Source organism: Odocoileus virginianus, chromosome 18, assembly GCF_023699985.2.
Source record: "Odocoileus virginianus isolate 20LAN1187 ecotype Illinois chromosome 18, Ovbor_1.2, whole genome shotgun sequence".
In the NCBI taxonomy this organism is placed as follows: domain Eukaryota; kingdom Metazoa; phylum Chordata; class Mammalia; order Artiodactyla; family Cervidae; genus Odocoileus; species Odocoileus virginianus.
The window spans coordinates 31,438,131-31,449,404 of NC_069691.1; the positions used below are offsets into that span (position 1 = coordinate 31,438,131).

Consider the following 11,274-nt stretch of genomic DNA (forward strand, 5'->3'; position numbering starts at 1 on the left):
TACAGTGCAGGAAAAAGTGGGGGCCTTGGCTGGGGTTATCAGTAGGTTACTGACAACCTTAAATTATTATACCAGGCTGAATGACTATTGAGTTGGCCATGAGAAAGTACTAATACACCACACTTTTTTACCTACAAAACAGTAATTTTATATGATTTTACCTGAAAAAACGAAATGGGGCCACTTAAACTAATTTTCTTTTCTTTTTCTGTACTTGAATATAGTGAGATTAAATGATTGACCTGGCTCCTTTGGTCCACTTCTCCCAACCTACTTTCCTTTCTTTTTCCCCTGCTCCATAGACTGGAAAGCTGACCTGTATGGGCTTGATCAACAGGCTCCTGGCCCCTGGCTTCCCATTGGAAACACTGAGAGGAGACAAGAGGAGAATGAGGTGACAGTACTTACTCCCATCCCTCTTTCTGCAATGTCACTTAGCTATGTCCCTCCACTCCAGGTCACTGATCATCTCAATGTCACATTCTGGACAAACCTCTCCCTCCCAGTCCCTTCAGGCTTGGTGTCAGCTCTTCCTCCACTCTTATTAACCTTAGATTACTGCACTACCCCCTTGTAATTCTCTTGTATTCTTCCCAACTTTGTAAATTATCCTAATTTCAGTGTAATTTCTTGCTGAAACCTAAACTGATATTAAAGAAACTAAAATACTTCAAGAATGGTTCTGGATCATGCACTGAGCCAGGCAGTTTACACGTACCATCTCATTCCATCTTCACAACAGCCCAGAGAGGGGCAGTAGTTATTATCCCCATTTCACATATGAACAAACTGACGCTCAAAGAGTTTAAGCCACTTACCCAAGGATACAGAACTAGTGAATGAAGCAGACTGGTTCTAAAGTCCATGCCCCTGCTCCTAGTACAGAATAAACTGTTGAGGCAGAGGTTGAAAATAATGGTGATCTTTGAACCGAGTCTCAAAGACGGAATTTTCCTGGGTAGGCAATGGTAGAAAAAGAGGAGCATTCTAATAGGAAGAAGCAATGTGTACAAAGTCATGAGAAAGTACCCTGAGTCATAAACCAAGGGGAAAAAGGAAAAAAACCTGTGCCTTGGAGTCCTCCAAGAGTCCTCACAGTCATCTGTGTCTTTATCAAATAGTCAAATCTGAAAACAATCAGCCAATGCCCAGGGTATGTTACAATGTAGTATAACTAGGCTTTGGGGTATGTTTGGCAGTGTGGTGAAATGAACCTGAGCTGGATCAGATAGGGAAGGTAAGGACAGTGGACATGATCAGGGGATCAGTCATGGTTGTGGTTGCAAGCAACAGAAACCAGCTCAGCTCACACAACAGAAAAAGAATGCATTAGAAGGATATGAGGTAGCTCTAAGAAGAGGAAAAGTAAAGAGCCACCACAGAATGTCAGCCCCATCTGACAGATAAGGGAGTTACCAACAAAATCCCTGAGACCTCAAAAAATATACAATAAATATTCATTGAGTAAATGAATGAATAAATCAGGGGAGACAGGAACAAATACCACTGAGAGTTAGGATCCACACATGAAAGAGCACCAGCATTATTAGGTTTTGGTCTGTGTTTTCAAGATTCAGTTTCTCATGAGAGATTGGTCTTACATCACACCACATGTCCCCTTTTGGGCTAAAAGAGCTGGTGCCTTAACTGACAGTCCACAAGAGATATATATATGACAGGAGAGAGATAATTCTCTAAGGCAAAATAAGCCACCTATCACCAAAAGAACGGAGACTGGATTCTGGGTTACAACTGCAAAGACAGTCCTTTTAGCCAGCCCAACTGCAACCAGTTTGTTGAGTGGTCTCAACAGTCTAGCACTACTCATAGGAAAGAGATTAATTTCTTTCATTATAACACCCCTGATTTTGTTGTGCCCCCTTTCCCACCAAGTTGTACATCCCTTGGTGACACCTGGGACAGATTCTATAACTTCCCAGTCACTCTCAGTTATTAGAACAACTTCTCAGTATTCAGAACAGTCTAGTCTCAAACTTACACCAATTAGATTAAATTCAAAAAATGTTACATATGGTACCCACTGTGATGAATGGAATCTGAGATGGCTAAATCATGATTATTACCTCAGGGTAACTCAGGGTAACACTGAGGAAGACAGACAAGGAAACTGAGAAAAACTCAGCTGCAGAAGCCATGTTCAAAATGCAGAGCTTGGGTAAACGATGGGATAATTAGCTCCTCAGAAGGGGGACAGTGAGTAAGAAGGGAATGAGCTGAATGAATGGAGCTTCAGCCAGGCATTTACAGAGAGAAGGACATCTCAGGTAGAGTTGGTCATGAGAATAAAATTTCTCTGAGCATTAAGTTCCAATAACTCTTTACATGAATCCTCAAAATAGCTTAGGAAAACAGAAGGAGCGATGTCTCAAAAGCCATTTTGAGAGGGGACAGAGAGAGTCCTCAGTGATTATTCCTTTCATAAACTCCCTCAAGAACCTGGAGAAGTGAAACTCAAAGAAGGTACTTCTACAGGGAAATAGGCGAAAGGAATTTAAGAGCTTTGTTGTCAGGCAACCTCACTGGATTCAGGAGAAGACATGGGAGGCTTCTCTCTCTGTCTCCTTCCCTCCCTCCCTCTCTATTTCACATTAGTCACTCATTTTAATTTTGCTTTCAGGAAATGCAGAACCACAATTGAGGTAGAAGAAGTAAATAAAAGTGCTCTCTGGTAAGTGTTCAAGATTGTTTCAAAATATAATAAGCATAGGGCCCACATGACTCCATAGCTAACTCAAGAGTGGAGATACTTACTTCTGTTATTTTTCAAATCCATTTCCAATTATCTGGAGGCCAAGATGCTCAAGGTAATCAGAAAGAATGTATACCTGATGTGTCACCTAGTTAAGTGCTTAAACAGCTTAAAAATTTCTTTCCTGTCTGACCAGTGGATCACAGCTAAGATTGTTGATGAGATAGAAGCAAATTTCTAGATTATATATTTCCTTGGTAACAACTCACATTAATTAACATTTATCGGCAATTCTTACATCATCTGTGGATATAAAAACTAAGAACTTTATTGGCCCTAAAGACTAATAGTGTCTTATTTAGTTTTATGTGACAATAAAGATGATAAGAATAATTTTTCTGAATTAGAATCACCATTTATCACATGCTCTTTAATGGGGTGCTTATGTGCATTTGAGCTGTTTACTATCTGTCTTCTCCCATGAGAATGAGGTCTCATGGGCAGAGGTCTCATCTCTCACTTCATCTCCTGCACTAAGAACAGTACCTGATCTGTGGTAGAAGCTCAGTTGTGGTTGCGGCTCGGTTGCTAAGTGGTGTCCGACTCTGCAACCTCATAGATTGTAGCACGCCAGGATCCCGAATCCTTCACTATCTCCCAGAGTCTGCCCAAATTCATGTCTACTGAGTCACTGATGCTACATAACCATCTCATTCTCCCATCCCCTTCTCCTCTTGCCTTCAATCTTTCCCAGCACCAGGGTCTTATATTTAGGCAAAAGAACAACGATAGCAGAGATATCAGTTGGGCTATACCAAGGGAATATGTCTTGCAAAGATAGGCTCGATAAACGACAGAAATGGTATGGACCTAATAGAAGCAGAAGATATTAAGAAGAGGTGGCAAGAAGACACAGAAGAACTGTACAAAAAAGATCTTCACGACCCAGATAATCACGATGGGGTGATCACTCACCTAAAGTCAGACATCCTGGAATGTGAAGTCAAGTGGGCCTTAGAGAGCGTCACTATGAACAAAGCTTGTCAAGGTGGTGGAATTCCAGTTGAGCTATTTCAAATCCTGAAAGATGATGCTGTGAAAGTGCTGCACTCAATATGCCAGCAAATTGGGAAAACTCAGCAGTGGCCACAGGACTGGAAAAGGTCAGTTTTCATTCCAATCCCTAAGAAAGGCAATGCCAAAGAATGCTCAAACTACTGCACAATTGCACTCATCTCACACACTAGTAAAGTAATGCTCAAAATTCTCCAAGCCAGGCTTCAGCAATATGTGAACCGTGAACTTCCAGATGTGCAAGCTGGTTTTAGAAAGGACAGAGGAACCACAGATCAAATTGCCAACATCTGCTGGATCATCGAAAAAATCAAGAGAGTTCCAGAAAAACATCTATTTCTGCTTTGTTGACTATGCCAAAGCCTTTGACTGTGTGGGTCACAATAAACTGTGGAAAATTCTGAAAGAGATGGGCATACCAGACCACCTGACCTGCCTCTTGAGAAATCTGTATGCAGGTCAGGAAGCAACAGTTAGAACTGGACATGGAACAACAGACTGGTTCCAAATAGGAAAAGGATGGGTCAAGGCTGTATATTGTCACCCTGCTTATTTAACTAATATACAGAGTACATCATGAGAAATGCTGGGCTGGAAGAAGCACAAGCTGGAATCAAGATTGTTGGGAGAAATATCAATAACCTCAGATATGCAGATGACACCATGGCAGATGACACTTATGGCAGAAAGTGAAGAGGAACTAAAAAATTTCTTGATGAAAGTGAAAGAGGAGAGTGAAAAAGTTGGCTTAAAGCTCAACATTCAGAAAACTAAGATCATGACATCTGGCCCCATCACTTCATGGCAAATAGATGGGGAAACAGTGGAAACAGTGTCAGACTTTATTTTTTTGGGCTCCAAAATCACTGCAGATGGTGACTGCAGCCATGAAATTAAAAGATGCTTACTCATTGGAAGGAAAGTTATGACCAACCTAGACAGCATATTAAAAAGCAGATATATTACTTTGCCAACAAATGTCTAGTCAAGGCTATGATTTTTCCAGTGGTCATGTATGGATGTGAGTTGAACTATAAAGAAAGCTGAGCACCAAAGAATTGATGCTTTAGAACTGTGGTGTTGGAGAAGACTCTTGAGAGTCCCTTGGACCACAAGGAGATCCAACCAGTCCATCCTAAAGGAGGTCAGTCCTGGGTGTTCATTGGAAGGGCTGAAGCTGAAACTCCAGTACTTTGGCCACCTCATGCGAAGAGTTGACTCATTGGAAAAGACCCTGATGCTGGGATGGATTGGGCGCGGGAGGAGAAGGGGACGACAGAGGATGAGATGGCTGGATGGCATCACCAACTCGACGGACATGAGTCTGAGTAAACTCCGGGAGTTGGTGATGGACAGGAAGGCCTGGTATGCTGCGAGTCATGGGGTCGCAAAGAGTCAGACACGACTGAGCAACTGAACTGAACTGAACTGAATGAAGTCAGAAACCTGATTCAATCTTACTTCCACCATTAACTATTTGTGTAAACCTGTATGAACAAGTCACCTAACATCTGGGTGCCTCAGCTTTCTCATCTTTATTATGAGATAAAATACTTCACTGGATAATTTATCATTATCTGAAATCATGATCATGAAAATGCCTGGCATAAATGTAGGAGATCAATAAACACTAGTGGAATTAAAACCTTAAGCAGTACTAAAATTATTATTACCTAGATATAGCCCAAGGATGCATAGGCTAACTTGAAAGACTAAACCTTTAGTTAATATGAAATGATTGGGACACAAACTGATTGGAACTTCAGTGTGTCTGGGAATCTGGTTAAAATGCAGATCCCTAAGCTCTACCCAAAGGTGTGGATTCATTAGGACTGGCATGGAGGCTGGATCTATGCATTTCTAACACACTCCTTGGGTCTATGGATCACATATGGACAAAAATGATACCAAGGGCAAAAGCATAATTTAATCTGAAAATTAGATTAAGAGCTTGATAGCTCTATAGTCAACTTCCACCATAAAATAAGGGCCAGGGGTTAGGAGGCAGATGGAAAGTGAGCAGGAAAGTTTCCAGCCAGCCCCCCTGCAACTGACTAGTGGTGTAGGATTCTAGCTGAATAACAGGATAATTCAAAGAATGAAGACATCTGTTCTGCTGGGGTTGTAACTGACCCCAAACATTTCCAAGTGTTTTGATGTTAGAAAAGGCCAAACTTTTGTATTTCTCTCTCCCTCTGTGCTATTTCTACCACAGACAAGCCTTAAAGCCATGTTTATTTCAAAACAAATATAATCCATATGCTTGTCTTGTTTAGACTTGAGTCAAAAATATTTGGCGTGTCAATTTACAAGCAAGAGAAACTCTTTATCACGAAAGCCACAAAGAAGAACTAACCTACCTTTGGTAAGTATATTTTAACAATAAATATTCAGAATTGAAGACAGGAGGCCTAAAATGGGGGAAATAGGAAAAAGAAGGCTGCAATTCAAAATCAGTTAAGAAGCATTTTTCTGCTGCTGCTTAATGTTTAGTTCCATTCAAAGCCAGCATTCCCAAGTGCTTTGAACTCTTAATATACTGCTCTCGTGGATCCATCCTTTTACTGAGGGCATACAGAAAGGGCACATTTTAACCAAGGGTGAAGTAGTTTTGATAGTTCATCATGATATTTGGCTTACTTTAAGCTATTTTTTTAAAGGTCAACTTTTTCATGCAAGAGATTGGCATTTAATCACAAACAAGCTACAGTGCTGTTTATGTTTATTTCTTGAGAATGAGCCAAGTGCATTAGAAAGTAGGACAGCTTTCCTGTCCTATAGGTCCAAATTTAGTCACTGCTTTTACATAGTCCTTTTTACCACCAAAGCTGACTTGCTAAAAGCTTGATAGACCAAAGACAACCAAACTATTTTTGTCACCAGGGACAGAATGGGTATCTATCCATTGCCCAGAGTGGCCCTATACCCTCCATGAGGGTAGAGGCAGAAGAGATAGCAATGAGAATCTACCAAATCCTTGACTAGAGAAAACCCAGCCCCTGGTACACTGTCCAGGCTGACTTGAGGAGGCAGGGTGATATAGTCAGAATAGAAAAGGTTTGCAGGACTGAAGTGATGGGTTGAAATCTTGACTCTGCTCTTGTCTCCAGTGAAGGTCTTAATCTCCTCAAGTCTCATCTGTAATAAGGGGTAACAATGCCTTGCAGAGTTATTCTACATGGTAAAACAGATAACATATGTAGAACTTACAGTAGTGGCATTGCAAAAGGGATATTGAGAGGAGATATACACCCAGGTGCAAGTAAAAAGGAGGAATATTATCTGTCAGTTCAGTTGCTCAGTAGCTCAGTCATGTCCGACTCTTTGAGACCCCATGGACCGCAGCACACCAGGCTTCCCTGTCCATCACCAACTCCCAGAGTTTACTCAAACTCATGTCCATTGAGTCAGTGATTCCATCCAACCATCTTATCCTCTGTCGTCCCATTTTTTCCCAGCATCAGGGTCTTTTCAAATGTCAGCTCTTCACATCAGGTGGCCAAAGTATTGGAATTTCAGCTTCAACATCAGTCCTTCCAATGAATATTCAGGACTGATTTCCCTTAGGATGGACTGGTTGGATCTCCTTGCAGTCCAAGGGACTCTGCATGTAAGTTAAATAAGCAGGGTGACAATATACAGCCTTGACCCATCCTTTTCCTATTTGGAACCAGTCTGTTGTTCCACGTCCAGTTCTAACTGTTGCTTCCTGACCTGCATACAGATTTCTCAAGAGGCAGGTCAGGTGGTCTGGTATTCCCATCTCTTTCAGAATTTTCCACAGTTTATTGTGATCCACACAGTCAAAGGCTTTGGCATAGTCAACAAAGCAGAAATAGATGTTTTTCTGGAACTCTCTTGATTTTCGATGATCCAGTAGATGTTGACAATTTGATCTCTGGTCCCTCTGCTTTTTCTAAATTCAGCTTGAACACCTGGAAGTTCACAGTTCACATATTGCTGAAGCCTGGCTTGGAGAATTTTGAGCATTACTTTACTAGTGTGTGAGATGAGTGCAATTGTGCAGTAGTTTGAGCATTCTTTGGCATTGCCTTTCTTAGGGATTGGAATGAAAACTGACCTTTTCCAGTCCTGTGGCCACTGCTGAGTTTTCCCAATTTGCTGGCATATTGAGTGCAGCACTTTCACAGCATCATCTTTCAGGATTTGAAATAGCTCAACTGGAATTCCACCACCTTCACGAGCTTTGTTCATAGTGACGCTCTCTAAGGCCCACTTGACTTCACATTCCAGGATGTCTGGCTTTAGGTGAGTGATCACCCCATCGTGATTATCTGGGTCGTGAAGATCTTTTTTGTACAGTTCTTCTGTGTCTTCTTGCCACCTCTTCTTAATATCTTCTGCTTCTATTAGGTCCATACCATTTCTGTCCTTTATTGAGCCCATCTTTGCCTGAAATGTTCCCTTGGTATCTCTAATTTTCTTGAGGAGATCTCTAGTCTTTCCCATTCTATTGTTTTCCCCTATTTCTTTGCACTGATCACTGAAGAAAGCTTTCTTATCTCTCCTTGCTATTCTTTGGAACTCCACATTCAAACGGGTGTATCTTTCTTTTTCTCCTTTGCTTTTTGCTTCTCTTCTTTTCACAGCTATTTGTAGAGAATTTAAAAACAATAATAAAAGAGGACTTGTTTTTTATTATCACAACTCACAGACAATCCTGGACAAACCAGTTTTGGCTTCTTCTCATCCAGGCAGGCAACTCCCACTGAGCTGCTCCCCAACCTTGAAACACAACTGGCTTAGTGGCTGGTGCATAGTAGAACCTCAGGAAATGCTATTCTCTGGTTGGTAGAAATAGGCCAAATCTGTGTGAAAACAGATATAACTTAAGAAAAGTGCCTCTTACAGACGTAGAAAAAGAATTTATGGTTTCCGAGGGGAAGGGATAGTTAGGGAATTTGGGAAGGTTATGTACACACTGTTATATTCAAAATGGATAACCAATAAGGACCTGTTGTATAGCACATGGAACTCTTCTTAATGTTAAATTCCAGCCTGGATAGAAGGGGAGTTTAGGGGGAAATGGGTGCATGTATATGTATGGCTGAGCCCCTTTGCTATTCGCCTGAAGCTACCACAACACTGTTAATGGGCTATACCCAGATACAAAATAAAAAGTTTAAAATTTGAGGAAAAAAAGAAAAGAACCTCCTGAGCAAAATCTTACTATAGCTCAACTGAGCCTCAGTTAAAAACAGTGAAAGATGATATATAGATGATTTTACAAAAGTGATTTCTGTAATCTAGGTGTCAACTGCCTGGGCACATTATTTCTACTTTTACCCTATACTTTATCTCCTTTAAAATAAAGACTTCTATCCACAAGCATCTGTATGCAATATAGGCTTTATGATTTCTCATGGGGGACAGATTGCTCATATCACCCACAAAGTATTTTTCTCCAAAATCTCCATTTCTCCAAAACATATCCTTCTATATCCATAGGGTCATCTCTCTCTCTGCCTTTCCCCACATAGACTTTCCAAACTCTCCAGCTACAGTACCTGGCTGTGAATCTTTCCTCTGGGTCTCCTTGAATCTCTCTCTTGTTTCAGCTAGAGCAGTTTAGATCCACCCCAGATCCTTCACACTACCTTCATATAAGAAATGACCAGCAAACATCAGATCCTTCAGTCACCATGTGTTTTAAACTGAGTTCACAGTATATAACAAAAGTAACAGTAACAAAACCTTACATTTTTCTTGTCCACAAAACTTTTTTGTGGAAATTTTTACATTCCACCTTTGTGCTCATTAACCTACAGAACTAGCCTATCCAATAAAAAGTCATGCCATTCACCTTACAATAAATCACCCAGTTGGGCCTTAATAAAATTATTTCAAAACATTCAGTAAGAAAGCCTCATAAAGGTTAAGAATCATACTGATATTTACTCAATTCTCTGCTCTTTACACTCATCTTCTAAAGAGGACCCCAAGAATAACTAAAAACTTAAGTCTAATGTGTGTGCTTAGTCACTCGGTCATGTCCGACTTTTTGTGACCCCATGGACTGCAGCCCACCAGGCTCCTCTGTCCATGGGGATTCTCCAGGCAAGAATACTGGAGTGGGTTGCCATGCCCTCCCCCAGGGGATCTTCCCAATCCAGGGATCAAACCCAGGTCTCCAACATTACAGGCGGATTCTCTACCAACTGAGCCACCAGGGAAGCCCAATAGAGCATAATTTTTATTTCATTCTTAATTATTATCAAAATATTGTTGATTTACAAAAACTTCACAAAAGCATACACATTGATGCAATGGAAGCAACATAATAATAGAGTGAAAAAAGATGAGGTAATCACTGTATAAGTCATTTGGTATAACTCTCTTATTTTAGAGTCAGGGTTCAACATGGCAATCAGTAGAAACTACTCAAGAAGGAAAGTTACTTGTTGGAAAGCTATTGAGTAGCTCAGAGAATCAACATGAAGACTCAAAAACAATGTTGAAAAAATGGTCAGGAACCAAGAAAGGTAGCCAAGTAGGACACAGCCAAAATCATCCCGCAAGAACTGTTCTGGACTCTACCACTGGACATACCAACACTGGACATCATCATTACACTCCTGGACTCTTACTTCCACTACCATATAAATAATCTCTGGCTGTCCCTGCATCTCTGTGCCAGGCCTTTAAGAGTCAAATTTCTAGGCAAGAGTACCCAACTAGATTAATCCAGGGTCACTTTCTATGGAGCCATCACTCCCCACCTTAATAGCTTATATATGCATGGATGCCAGGCAACAGTGTCAGAGTCTCCAAGGTGGGGAGTAAGAGACAGGTGCCATAGGCCCAGGGTGAGGCACAGTCAGGTTGTATCTGCATGATGCTGGTCACTGCCCACACACATCTGGTGATCTTATTCTACAGTGGCCGATGAGACCAAAAGTACTTAAAGTATAAATGAGAAAGCCTTGCTTATTTTAGGCCTTTGTTTCCCACTCTTTGATACACAAGTGTCTCACAACCAACATGTTAAGTATCTTACCTAAGCATTATGATGCTCACTACTTCCCACTCCTCTGATTTTACCAGTATGACACCATCAATGTACTGGACCTATATAATCTCTTGCTGAAGAGTGGGAATGGCCAAGGTCCCAAGGCGACCATGGGGTGGCATAAAGTCATGATGTTGGTATTATCAGAGGCAATTTAGCCAAAGTTTATTCTTGTTCCAGTTGGAAATGAAAGTTTCCTGATATTTTCTACTAATTGAATACTGGAGAGAAACGCCAATTCAATTGTTAACTCCAGTAGCCAAGACAGGATCAATTTGTTCCAGGTAAGGAAACTATATTCAGGATGCAGCTGGGAAGTCATCTCTTAATTAAGATTAAGAAAATCCATTGTTAGTCTCTAAAATCCTTCTATATGAAGCATTGGACAGATTTTAAATGAGGATGTGGACTGAGGCAATTATAGATTCAATGCAATCTCTTATCTGATTACCAGTGGCAT

At 40.9% G+C, this 11,274-nt stretch overlaps 1 long non-coding RNA gene across 1 annotated transcript; it reads left to right on the forward strand.

The window, feature by feature from the left end:
• Window positions 1-2,188: 2,188 nt before the first annotated feature.
• LOC110133120 (uncharacterized) lies at window positions 2,189-6,145 on the forward strand. Its single transcript, XR_002312687.2, has 3 exons — window positions 2,189-2,285; window positions 2,639-2,689; window positions 6,061-6,145. It is a non-coding gene; the product is annotated as an uncharacterized lncRNA (long non-coding RNA).
• Window positions 6,146-11,274: the final 5,129 nt, after the last annotated feature.